General features: G+C 24.2%; 1 protein-coding gene across 2 annotated transcripts in view; it reads right to left on the bottom strand.

The window, feature by feature from the left end:
- The window catches only part of LOC113557379 (potassium voltage-gated channel protein Shaw-like), a 120274-nt gene extending 107846 nt beyond the window's left edge, over positions 1 to 12428 (bottom strand). For both annotated transcript variants that reach the window (XM_026962862.1, XM_026962861.1), the window contains exon 1: positions 12313 to 12428. The gene's annotated coding sequence lies outside the window, so the exon portion shown is untranslated. The remainder of the gene's footprint in view (positions 1 to 12312) is intronic.
- Between the last annotated feature and the right edge of the window lie 1422 nt (positions 12429 to 13850).

Here is a 13850-nt window from a genome sequence, read left to right as displayed (position 1 = left end):
AGCTGTGAGAAATACCAAACTATATAAAAAAAATAAAATATTATTTTGATTAATAAAGAATAATAAGGACACAAATATTATACTTAAATTTCTAAATAATATTATATCTTTTTATTATTTAGTGAATCTGTGATAACATTTTAAACCGTATAATAACAATATCAAACGCTTTTGATAAAAGTGAATAAAAAACAAGTGACATCAATAAGGATCCTTCAAGTCTATACTGCAAGTCCCAGTCCCAACTTCAAAGCTATTGTGTTGATATTTGATATGTATATTAATTATTGTTTTATAAACACCAATGACATCGTTAACTTTAAAGGGTACTTTATAAGCAGATATTTTAACATTTATTTTTTGATTGTTATACTTGAAATTTTGTTAAAATTATGAAACAATTTTAAAATTAAGAGCTAATTAGGTACATGTATTATACGTATTTATATGTACATTTACCTAGACCTTTTTTAGGTTGGCTAAGTAATATTTCTAAACAATTAGGTATGTAGTAATAACTATATATTTTTAAATATAGTATAGGTAGTATTTGATATTATCGTGTTTTGTTAGGTGTATAATAAAACTGCAATAGTGTTTAAAAGTAACTGTACAACAAATATGTTTCAATAATACTGGTAAAGGGCAAAAATAAGTTATATTATGTTCTTAATTGATATGAATTGAAAAAAAAAAAACAAATTTTTTTATTCAATATGGAATCTGAATAATATTTGTATATTTGTAAATCTATTATGTTTTTATGTAACGAGCAATTTGGAGATTAGATTTTGGGTAAGATATAGAACTGTATAAAAAAAATACGAATCATTTTTATAAGCTCTATTAAAATGTCTTAACTATAATTTTTAAATAAAATTTCTATTTTTTTAAATTTTTAGTACCTTAATTGTTATATGATATTATTGTAAAGGTATTATATGATTATAATTCTAGTTTTGATAAAATAAAAATGTTAGATTATACACAATAGAAATACAATATATTGTAATATGCTTATAAAATGTATATACTATATAGAGTTCTAAATAACTGTACATTTTTTTTTTTTTTTTACTATTATTTCTCACGAGCAAAAATAAAATATGCACAACTGTATATAACATAAATTATAACTGACAGATAGAGAAAGATTTTGGGATAAGCTTATTCACGTTAAACGATTAGCTTAAACCTTTGAAAGTGAGCATAACCATTTATCATATTATACATATACTGCCTACATAAAAACCTTCTTTGTGTTTTTAAAGTATTTAAATGTTACAAAATAAAACAATATAACATTAATTGAAATGCCTTTTAAAGTGTTTATTTTTAATTTACATGAGTAAAATTACATTAAAAATGTATTTATGTATCAATTATTTTTATAAAATCAGAATTTTATACAACATTATTGCATGACACCAAATTAATATAAAAACATTTTGCTTATTCAAATATATTTAAAAATAAATATTCATATTATCACTATTTATATAGGACCTATAAAATGAATTGTCATATTATTTTCTGGTTAGTTAAAAACTAAAAACTATCAATAATTAATAAATAAATATAAAATTAATATTCAATATTTTTTTTATGATTTTATGGATAAGTATTAGATATAAATAATTTAAAACAAAATCTTTTCGTTTAATGAAGAAATTTATTTCTTAAAATCCCTCTTAATTTTCAGCTTTATAACCCATTTAATAAAAATAACAATTTTCTCACGTGAATAATAAGATAAATTTAAAGTAAAAAGTTCAAAGAATTTTTTTAGTAATTATTTAATAAGATATATAATGCTAAGCATCTCATAAAGAAACTCTAGACAACTTTAAGAACAACTTCTGATTATTATCATCATTAAACATACGTGATATATAGTACATACAATTAAGAAAAGACAAGTATATTTAATATGCGTTATTCCTTTATCCAAATTGTGTCAGAAAATATTGAATGTTTACGAAATAATTACGATATTATAATCAATTTTGTACTTTAATAACTAGATAAAACGATTAAACCAATCCTATAGTAAAGTAAATTATAAAAAATATAATTATTAATTTAAGTTTTCTGGTTAAATAATAACTAATTTATTCAATAAAAAATATATTTTGCTTAAAATAACAGCTTTTATTTAAATTATTTGAAATTAAATCAATTAAACCTTGGCTAATGACTATAATATACAAAACAGCTCTAATTATTATTTAAATTCAGTATTTTTAAATAAATTATTGTTTTTAAAATATAAATTTCAACATACATCACATTAAAAAACTGAATTTTTAATCTTATGATGATTATAATTGTTTGAATTAAAAATTAATTTTATGCAATTTCTAAAATTGTTATTATAACTGTTCAAAATTAAAACTCGAGCTCCTCCAAAAAAAAATATCGTATTCGATAAAAAATGTTTCCCCAAATTAATGGACATTTAGTTTAAAACTATATTTTTTATTTAACCAATTAGTTTTATAAAATCATAAGATTTTTTTAAGAACAATTAATGTACATAAAAATATTTAATTTTCGCATTGATGTAATCACTAATTTAAAATTGTACGCTATTGTTTGATTCTAAAATAATGAACTTCACAAAATGTACAAAAAAAAAAATTAAATATAAAATATATATATATATATATATATATGTAAGCAGATTATATTTCTATGAGTTGGGTTTAATTTTAATTACAGTAGAACTTTATATCAGTTTAGTTAATTTTTTATAGTTATCCTATTTTGAGGAAAAAAAAATGTCTTCTTTCTGACGTAAACATAATATTTTTAAGTAGAAGCACTCTAACCAAATGTATGTTTTAATAATTCTAGTTTAGCTTATAAAAATTATATACAATCTTAACCGAATACTTTAAACCCATATCACTTTTGTTTTTTTATGCAGAAGTCCTAACTATTTAACACTGAAATGATAAGCTTTTGATACATTATATTAAGAATAATATTTAAATTAGTTAAATTAAAATGTAACAACAAATTAATTCTACATTTTTATTCTTTATTTATATTTTATTATTTATTATTATTAATGATTTTTATCATACTGAAAATTATATCCCGTCTGCAATAATACATTTAGTGTTTAACACATTTTCTGTTTAATCAACTGTTTGTTATTGTCTGGGAAAGTATAAACAATGGAATCTGTACTATATATACTCTAATATTTTGTAGTTAATTATTATGAATATAATATTAAACGATTAAAATACTATTCAAAATAAAAACAAATTGATTAACAAAAGAAAAAAAGAATTAGCTCAATAGAATAATTATATCAATTAGTCTTACAATTCAAATGATGAAATTATTTTATTTCGTGATTATCGTTTGATAATTAATTCGTTCTTATATTATAGTCGTTTCACTTGTGATCGTGAAGTTATATTATTAGTGGAACGTCATTCAATTATATTTCTATTATTTCAAAAATAAGTGCATATCTAGCTTGTATATATATATATATATTTGTGCCATTAAAAATAACAATTATTTTATTGAAAAAATAATGTATTTAATATAATAACGTTATTAGGTATTCTGTTGCAACAATATTTTACAATGGAAAATTGTTGGTCCTGAAAAAATAATGAAAAAAATTACAAGATTGATTTTTATCATCGTCTGTAATACATTGACATAATGTATAGTGAATTTTATAATGAATAGAATAACGAATATAATGTACAACAACAATTGATAAATGGTATACCTTCCCATCGTAAGACAGAAAAAGTCAGACATAGCTAGTGACATTGTGTATATATATTTTTTGTTTTACTTAGAATAGAAATTTCTGACATGATATTTTAAAAATTATAAATATGACTCAACTGAGAATAAAAAATTAATTTATCTTAATTAAAAATAGAAAATAGAAAATTTTTACATAATATTTAAAATAATTTTAATAAAATGTACATGATTAACGCGTACATATTATAAAATATTAAGTAAGAGCACCCTAGATAAGTTTTATTTTTTTCATAGTCAATGGCCAAAAACACAACAGCTTTATTAGATTTTACAATATATTTTATTTGAACGATCCGTTGGTTTTTACTTTTCAATTAGAGTGGAAATCCTCTTTGAAATCCATTCCTGGACTTTCCATTATATGGAATGGTGACAATGCATAGAAAAGAAATCATAGGATAGAAAAATTGTCAAAGAAATAACACAAAACTTTTCTTGTAAACGATTTTCAACAAAGACATGTAAAAGCCAACTATATATACTATACTATAAGTCTGACTTTTACTTTGACAATGCAATGATAATTTTACAAATAAATATGAAAACATAAATTATAAGTAAATCCTTAAGTCCGACAACATAAATATAATACTCAGATTTAACTACCAACTAAATAATAAAATTAAAATATTTAACTTAAAATTTCAATTTACATGCCCGACTTCTTAATAAATACAATTTTTGCAAGTATAGAAAACTAAGAATAATATTAATATATTATACTCTTTAAAGCTTGTTTTGAACAGTTTTGAAGAGTTACTACAACGTCCAACCTAAAAACTGTTTGAATATATCTTAATTTACGTATTGGTTTGTTACAAATGTATCTCAGGCTACAGTATAAGTAAGTACTAAGTAGCAACAATAAATTATGAAAACAATATTGCAAAGTACTAACTATAGGTAGGTATGTAACTCACCAACTATCAAAAAGTGAACATAAATATTTCGCTCAAAGATCCTCGTGTATAAGTAATTTATTATAAAACACAATTCCTGATAATCCCTTACACAGACTAAAGCAACGTTTACCTCCTAAAGACTAACTAACTAAAAACTCATGCTGGTCTTACTGTTATTAGGTATATATTTTTAACTTTATTATCTGGTCCGTCTTTCAGCTGTAACATAAACTTTGTAAAGTATCGAATGTTTATTCATAATTTACTACATAAATAAGCAAATTATAAAAGTATATAATAAATGAGTAATATTGTAAATTACTGATATATTAAATAAGTAATTTGTTATTAAATAATAATTATAGATATAATAATTTAATTCAATGATATGACAAAATTATTAGTTGTACGTGGAAATCATGAATATAAAACTAAGAGAATATTTGCTGGTTATCAAGTTTTTAATAATTCATAAAAGGGTAAAAATGCAGAATATTATTTATTTTCAAAAATATTTAATTATTAGGAGTTAGAACTACTTTATAACTAATACATTATAATGGGTAGACACTAAAAATAACTAGGAATTGATTTTGTTATTCGTAGATTAATATTTTAACAATAAATTATACATTTTTTCTGGTTTCAAAATTAAGTAATATAAAATGTAATAAGAATAAAAGTATAATTATATATTATGTTGATATATTTGTTATTTTGGTGCGAAACTTAAATGAAATGCAAATAAATAAAAATGACGTGTATATGAAGAAAAAAAATAAGTGAAAAAAAAAAGGAAAATAGCAAAAAATATTTTAAATAAAAGTCTTTTTAAATCATGAATAATGAACACCTACGGAATTCTTTTGGTTTAAACTCTCACCGAAGTTCCTAAAAAACAAGAGGAAAGAATAATACAAATGAGAAACAGTATATTTTGGCTATAACAGCTATGCCGTTTACGATGAAAGCGATAAAAAATTAAAATCTTGACATACAATTTTTAACTATGTATAATGCTAGGTAAAGTGATTTTAACTTTATGTATCTATATATAATAAATTAGATGTACGTATAACAAGTTATGATGTGTAACTGATATTATATTATTTCGTACATTAATTATTTATTTATAAATTAAACGTATATTTACCTATATTTTATACTATATATGTATTAATTGTATGTTTATGTACTATGTACCCACTGGCTACTGACTACTGTATACTTACATCAAATATTTTATAAAATGATTGATTTACGTGAAAAATGTAAGAAAATAGTAGTATAATTTAAGATGAATAGGTTAAGTAAACTAACACGTATATTTTCTAGTGTACAGCAAAATAAGTAATACTAATTTGTGTAAATTTCATTTAAAAATAAAAATAATAATAATAAAATATGAGATAAATTGTACTATAAGTTTATCTTAAATATAATAATAAACACGAAAATATATATGTAAAAATACGAAAAGTATAATAATGGTTATTATTTCTCATTAGATAATATATTTATAAATTTATTATTCAATTCATTTTGAATTCACGAAAAGACTAAAAATAAAAATTATTCAAACAATACTACTCTTATATAATCTATAAAAAAAACATGGTTTTCTCAATTGAGTCTAAATATAAGCTGTATGTGCTACTGTTATCTTAACCTAATCCAACATATTAAGTTAACTATTTTATTATTTTTATTGTTATACAATTTATTTATTAAGTATTGAATAAATTGTAAATATGTTACTCTTTCAATAGTAAAATAAAAATATTTTATATTTAAGCGACCCTTAAAATAAATAATAGATAACAATATTATTTTATTATATTTCACATGTAATTAATCAATCTACTTGTTAAGATAAAAATGTATAACGTAAATCATAAATATATTTGTTAATGAGATATTTTACAAGCAGTATTTTATATATTACTTTATCCTATTTTTATAGTTTTAGAAAACAAATTGGCAGTGAAAAATATAAAAATATTTTTTTACATAGTGAAAGTAGCTAATTGACTGAATTAAGTAAAAAATAGTCATTGTTATAGTGAAACATGGTATCATAATTTAAGTAGTTTCATTGTACTTACTTAAAATCATAATATTTTAAGAATACCGAGATAGAAAGATGAATAATATATCGACAACTGTAGAGTTCAGTCGGAGACTTCAATAGCGATCATTTGTAGTGACAATAATAATATATTTATATATACAATCATGATATAGTTGTAATATTCAAATCAATTTTTGAATATTGTTTTTTATACTTAAGTATTCAATATAATGATATTGTATTGTTAATACTTTTTAAAAATATTTATAACTTTTAAAAAAAAAAAAACTAAACTATAATAAAGATCTTTATTAAATTATATACTTAGTACATAATTGTTATTAATTATTAAGTATATATTAATCATAATGTTATAATTTTAGATGAAATTGAATAATTCTCTTATAAGGTGTAAAGATTAATAATTTTCAAGTATCTATGTATTAAAATATATTATGTAAAACAAAAAAAATATAGCAAATTTTGTTAATTTATTTGTGTTAAAATATACTATTATTCGTAATGTTTTAAACATTAAAGTTTAAATTATTTTGACTATTGTCAATGTATTAGTTAAAATTCTATTTTAAGTATTTTCATAACGTAAAAGATACTACCTCATAAAATATATGGTGATAAGAGTTTACACTTCTTATACATATATATTCAAAATATTTATTGAATATCATAACAGTGTTAAAAATATTTAATGAAATATTGTTTTAAAGTTTTTAAAGTACTTTGGCAATTTTATTTATTTTTAAAAACTTGATGTATTAAATTATCTTTTCTAAATACTTTAAAGTAGAAAAACATATTATTTAGTTATTACAATAATTAATAATAATAATATTTTATGATACGGTCACGTATAATAGAATCAATGACATCATGACAGTTATAATAATAATAATAAGAAGAAGAAAAATAATAAAACTTACAATACTACGTGACTTTATTTATATTATAATATAAACGTCACACTTTATAATACTGGACCACGTAACGGCCACCCCCACGTGAAGCGCAACACGTCACTTGTAGGCCGCACCGCATCGTCTTTGTGTGTGTGTGTGTATATATATATATATATATAATCGTGTATATTGTTATGTATAATATACAGTATTCTCATGATATGTGCGCCACCCTTACCGTCGGGTGACCTTTGTTGTTATCTATATTATTATAAGTACGTAAATAACTTGTGTATGTGTATGCGTGTGTGAGTCCGATTCGTATTTTAATATTAAAACTGACGGACCGGTGGCGGGGTGCACGTACTGCTTAGGGGTCCCAAGAGGCACGGTGGGAGGAGGACGCTCGCTCGAAGTGTGGTAGCGCAGTGGTTGGCGGGCGTCGGCAGAGTCGGTGTGCGTGTTCGCTCGGGGTGGCTGGAGGTGTTTCCCAAAGACGCCGGCGGTGGCCCACCACGACTGCCACCGTCCCGTCGCGGGTATTGATTTTACGGTCATCCGCCTCCGCTCACGTTTCCTACCCGACTTCGTCCACCCACCCACCGGCCCTCGATTGCATATTTACACACAGGGCGGTGGTGGTGTCCGTGGAAATAATACGCCCGTTTCGTTTACCCTGCAACACCGCCACCGCCATCAACACCCGAAACGTTTATACTCGCGCGCGCCAGCGGTCTGGTGGTGGTCGTCGCAGTGGTGGTGTCAAAGTCCAGTGGAGGTGACATTTGCGTACACGGACTCGTCGAAAGAAGTGCGACGAGTCTTCGACTAGAACTGGTCTATTAGAAATCATTACGTAGACTCCACCCTCCGCCTATGTATCGCGATCACATATACCCTACAGCCGCTCGACCGACCCTTTTGTTGATATTACATTAGGTAAATGCCTATCGTCGAAGATATTCCACGATCACTGTACAACTCCACGTCGTGGCTAACGAGGTCACAGGTTTAGCGTTGGAATAATAAATTACGTTACAATAATAGTATAATATAGTTTTCTATGTTTGTGGATTGAAAGTCGTCACTCGACAGACTTTGATAATATTTAATTTTGCACGCTTGTAGACAATTTTTGGGAAGAATACTAATTTTTGGATTCTTCCCTACACACAAACTATTGCACACTGAAAATTAATACCAACGATTCTCAACCAGAAGTTTACAGAAAGCACATAATAGACGCAAAGAATAAATATAGTATAAAAACAAGTATTGCTATAAAATATATTATCATAACATATGAGTTTTGCAAGAGTTTCACAAAACATATTAACATCATATTATATCGTTTAAAATTATAATATTATTATAGTTTTAACGAAATAATTATATTTTCAACAACTCATTATACTAGACGTTATTTCGTATTACAACTTATGCTGAAAATCAAAATACTAACACGAGAATGTTTTTGAAACATTGTACCTACACATTTTCAAATTGTTTACTTACCTACGTTATATAAATAGTACACCATTGGGTATTTTCCAATTACTTGACGATTCCGTATTTTTTGTGTTATAAATTAATAGTATAATTCTATATAGCACCTATATTTTTTTTAAGCAAGCATGACAATAAAGAATAACTACTTATACCTACCTATCCACCTGTTACTATAATAATATGTTACTAAACCTTAACTATGGAGGCAAAACCACTACAATATCTTTCAAAAATATGGATGTTTTAAACTAAAAAATAATACTGATATAGCCATCAATACTGTAGTTTTTTTAAAATTATGTTAAGATTTAAAGTTGCTTTAATTATTATAAGCAAATATTAATAGAACCGCTTTTTAAAATTACTAATAAATAATAAGTATACGTAATATATTTAGTATCTATTAATCGAAAACTTATAATTATATATTATAAGCTGGTGCAACAATTAGATGTTTTATTTTTTTGTGTCTGTTACACGTTTTGAAGCAAATGATTTGCTTCACAATTAAGCGTAATACCACGAAAGACTTGTTTTTATATAGTTTAAACTTTTTTTAATAACTGAGAAATAATAAAACATCAGTGCTTTTTTGTTTATATAATATTATATATCTATAATTTATAAACACTAGATGGATCTGCTCTCTGATCGCTTTGTTTAAAAATTCCCTAAAGCTCCACTCTCATAATCTAAAGGTTGCCCCCTTTACATCTTGAAATTCAATATTCGTAATGAATTAAATTATTTCAAATTTAATAATTGAAAGATAAAATTTCAAGAATTTGGATTTATAGATAAACAAATTATACTAACAAAAGTATAAATACACTATGTATATTTAAACATGTTATATATTATATGAAGGAATAAATAAAGTACTAAATACATAGCAATATTATTAATGCGTAATAAAATAGTTATTATATTAATAATCAGATTTATAGTTTAATTTAGTTTAAATTTATTAATAGTTGTCACTAGAAATTAAGTAAGTTTTTAAATTATCAATCAATTTTAGTAAATTATAATAATTATAGTTACCTACCACTTCAAACTTACACTGTTAAAGTTTCATAGAATTATATTGGATGACTACTGCACCCAATAATGATGTATTCGAGCTCCCATAAAAACGTTTATTAAAATACTGTATTTTTTTTATTACTATTGTTTTATTTTATTAGAAAAAATAAATAAGCAGAATTTATTAAAACTATCTAATAAACTAACTATAAAATATTATCTATCTTATATTTATAGCGTAATCGTGACAGATTAATACCGAACGATTGAAAGGGTTTTTACAAGATAACCCATTATGACAGATTACTTATAGTTATAATATTATTTAAGAGTAAAATAAAATGTAAATATAATATATATTTTGGTAAATTTATTTGAACCTATGAAAATATAATTAATTATGTTTAATAAAATTATATAATTAAATATTTTTGTATATTGTATTATTTTAAATTAGATAATTGACTACCTACTTTTATAATAACTATAATAATAGACTTATTGTGTATCTATAAAATTAATTCATGATATAGGTAACATATTAGACCTAAGGTACTACAATAAATAATATTAGGTATAGTTTTTCAAAATCAAGGACCAAAATGGCAAAGTCATTAAAATAATTACCTGTAAAGTTACAATAATTTAGATATTAAAACACGCAATTTCCATCGAATTGGGCTAGGGGTCAGTGTAATAATGGTCTTAGAAGAATAAAACAAATGGGTCAAACAATATCGAACGGAAATCAGTAATACCTCGCTGAAAACAATGCGTTTTTATTGTTATTTTATTTTTTCCGGATCGTTTATAAACGATTTCACGTTTATCATAATATATTGGCATACTATAAAATGTGCGGAAAACGATATAATTTATGTGTAAACTACTGAAACGCATAATAATTATTTTAACTGAAAATTAGTGCAGTGAGCTTTTGTATATTTAATTCAGAGCTAAGGAAAATAGCGAAAGACTATATTCAATGTATACATATATACGTATAATGTACGTTGTACACGAGAAGCGAGCTAGCGCGGTGACCGTATGTTAGGGTTAATAATTCTATTGTGGGCGTGTACGGCGGTGTATGCGTGGGTGGGAAATATGTAGTGGAAAAAGGGTATCGGGAATTTGCGAATACGTCACTCGATATACAGTGTCGAAAGTGGGGTCCCGCCGAAGTCCATTAATAATTTAACGGAGATACCTTTTGGTAACACACCGTGATTGTAACATCCATCAAGAAGTTTTTGCTTTTAATTTTTTTTTTTTATCATCGAATGTGTTAAAATTATACATAACGACCGTAATATTTGACCCAAGAAATGTGTTATATGATAAAGGGAAAAAAATTAACGATAATGACAGGCCACTGGTTAACGATGAATATCTTTTTTTAAAGATACGCAACAGGAAGAATAAAAATAAAGCTTTTCTCTTAACAAGTGGCATCCCCTCCGTAACTATCATTCACTTGTGGTGTGTATACACACCACAACCTTAAATGGAAGGGGAAATATATTTCTAAATGTACACAGAGGGGTAGTGGGTAATAAATATTTATTTCAAATAGGTTTATCGGCACTCTGTAAACATTACTTCTTCTCCCATGCACAGTCCACGGATGATTGCCAACTGTCAGGCAATGTGAAAAAATAAAAACTGTATCAATCTTTATAGTTGCTAGGATTACATCGATAACGTATTTTTTTTTATACCATCAGTTAATACAACGCGTGTGTCTGTCGAATCAAATGCTGTACGTTTATTGTTCTCTGAAAAACAGATGCAATTTGATTTAGAGCGTAAACAGAAACTAAGTCCGCACAAGATTGGTTTTAAATTAAAATAGATATAATACTGGCTAAATATAATTTGTCAAAGTTACAAATGATTTTGATGGTAAACTGCATTAAGATATTATTATGATTTTACTTCATGCCGTTTTTATTTTAACTATTAACTATTGGCAATCCATATTTACTTAGTACTAATCAGTAATAGGTAATCGTATACCTACGAAAAAAGAATAAATTACGACTAACGAGTAACAGACGTTAGAAAAACTGATTTGACGTCCTACCTGCAAGTTTTGTCATTATTTATGATGGTGAGCATATACCTATAGCTCTATACTTGCAGCTTAGTAGTTTCATGTGACTTGTTATATCAATTTATTTCTAAGCAGTGTAAAGTTGATGACATACATTTAAACTCGTTGTAACTGTTTCTCGGACCCTAGAACACAAATGAAATATATTATGTTATATATTTCCCCAAAAAAAGTTATTTCTTTTTATACTCTGTTATTTTTTAAATTAGAGTAAATTGAATTATTCCGCATATATTTAAATGTATAGTTACTATGATTTTTTGATATATTAATCTTAAAGTAATAAACTATTATCAAAATGGTAAATTTTTCAAAAATTATAAGATGCTCTTAAACGCTACGTTATAATTCAACTCATAATGACATAATTTATTTTTGAATTAGAAGATCAATTTTGAAGAAAAAATATTTTGTGGATACAGCGAATATATTGATGCAATTTTACAATACTTATTTAATGTATTGTGAATTATGAGCATGTATTATTTTTACATTTACAGAATCTAAATAGTATATCAAAACTATATGATATAAATTTGAATAAGCAAACTATAAAAATAGATTTTTTTTAAGAAATATCGAAGTCATTATATTGTTAATGATAATATATAATGTCATTATGTTAATAATATAATTGATCAAATATCTTTTGGTAGTGAAATAATTACCAAAAAAATATTTACACTTCAGTATTAATTAGTAACAAATTTAAGTATTTTATGCACATATTATATTTATCAAATAGCATCATATTCAATAATAATTGTGTATACTTGGTTTAAATTTTTTCTAGTTAAATTTATTTTCAAATGTAATAATTTTTTTAATTTGTTGTCTAGTTATAAATTATGTTTTATTATATTTTCACCTAAATGAAAAATCATTATTATATATAACATGTTGTTATTTTGTAGTTTATGTTCTAATAATAAATATTATAAAACACAATGGTATTGTACAAATGTATATTAGTTGATATTTCACTTGTCATAAAAAAGAACGATTTAGAATTCAATATAGTACATACCAATATACTAGTATGTACATCCAGATACAAATAATTAAAAAATAAACTTAATTTAAATAAACATTCGAAAATAATTCTACATTATTTATAATTATTATTAACATAATATACAAAGTACATTTTTTTAAGATTAACTTATTATTTTCAAAAGTTTTAACATTTATCTATTTAAACAATATGAAGTACCTAATAATAAAAAAAAAAATTTAAATAATTAATATATGTGTATGTGTGTGTGTGTGTGTGTGTGTGTGTGTGTGTGCGTGAACATATAAAAATTGAATTTCAAATGACTAGTTAATTAGTTATAAGTTATATATATTTATTATAATTATTATAAGTAATATATTTTCCATAAATTGAGTGAAGCAGCACAAAGGTACACCAACAAATGTTATCTACTATAACACCACTCGTTTAAACTTAAATATTAATAAGTTATAATTAATTTTCTAATAGTTAAAAAGTTGAGTATTTTACA

Source organism: Rhopalosiphum maidis, chromosome 4 (genome assembly GCF_003676215.2).
Source record: "Rhopalosiphum maidis isolate BTI-1 chromosome 4, ASM367621v3, whole genome shotgun sequence".
In the NCBI taxonomy this organism is placed as follows: domain Eukaryota; kingdom Metazoa; phylum Arthropoda; class Insecta; order Hemiptera; family Aphididae; genus Rhopalosiphum; species Rhopalosiphum maidis.
Note: the sequence above shows the minus strand (reverse complement) of the source record. Positions and strands in the feature narration are given on the sequence as shown.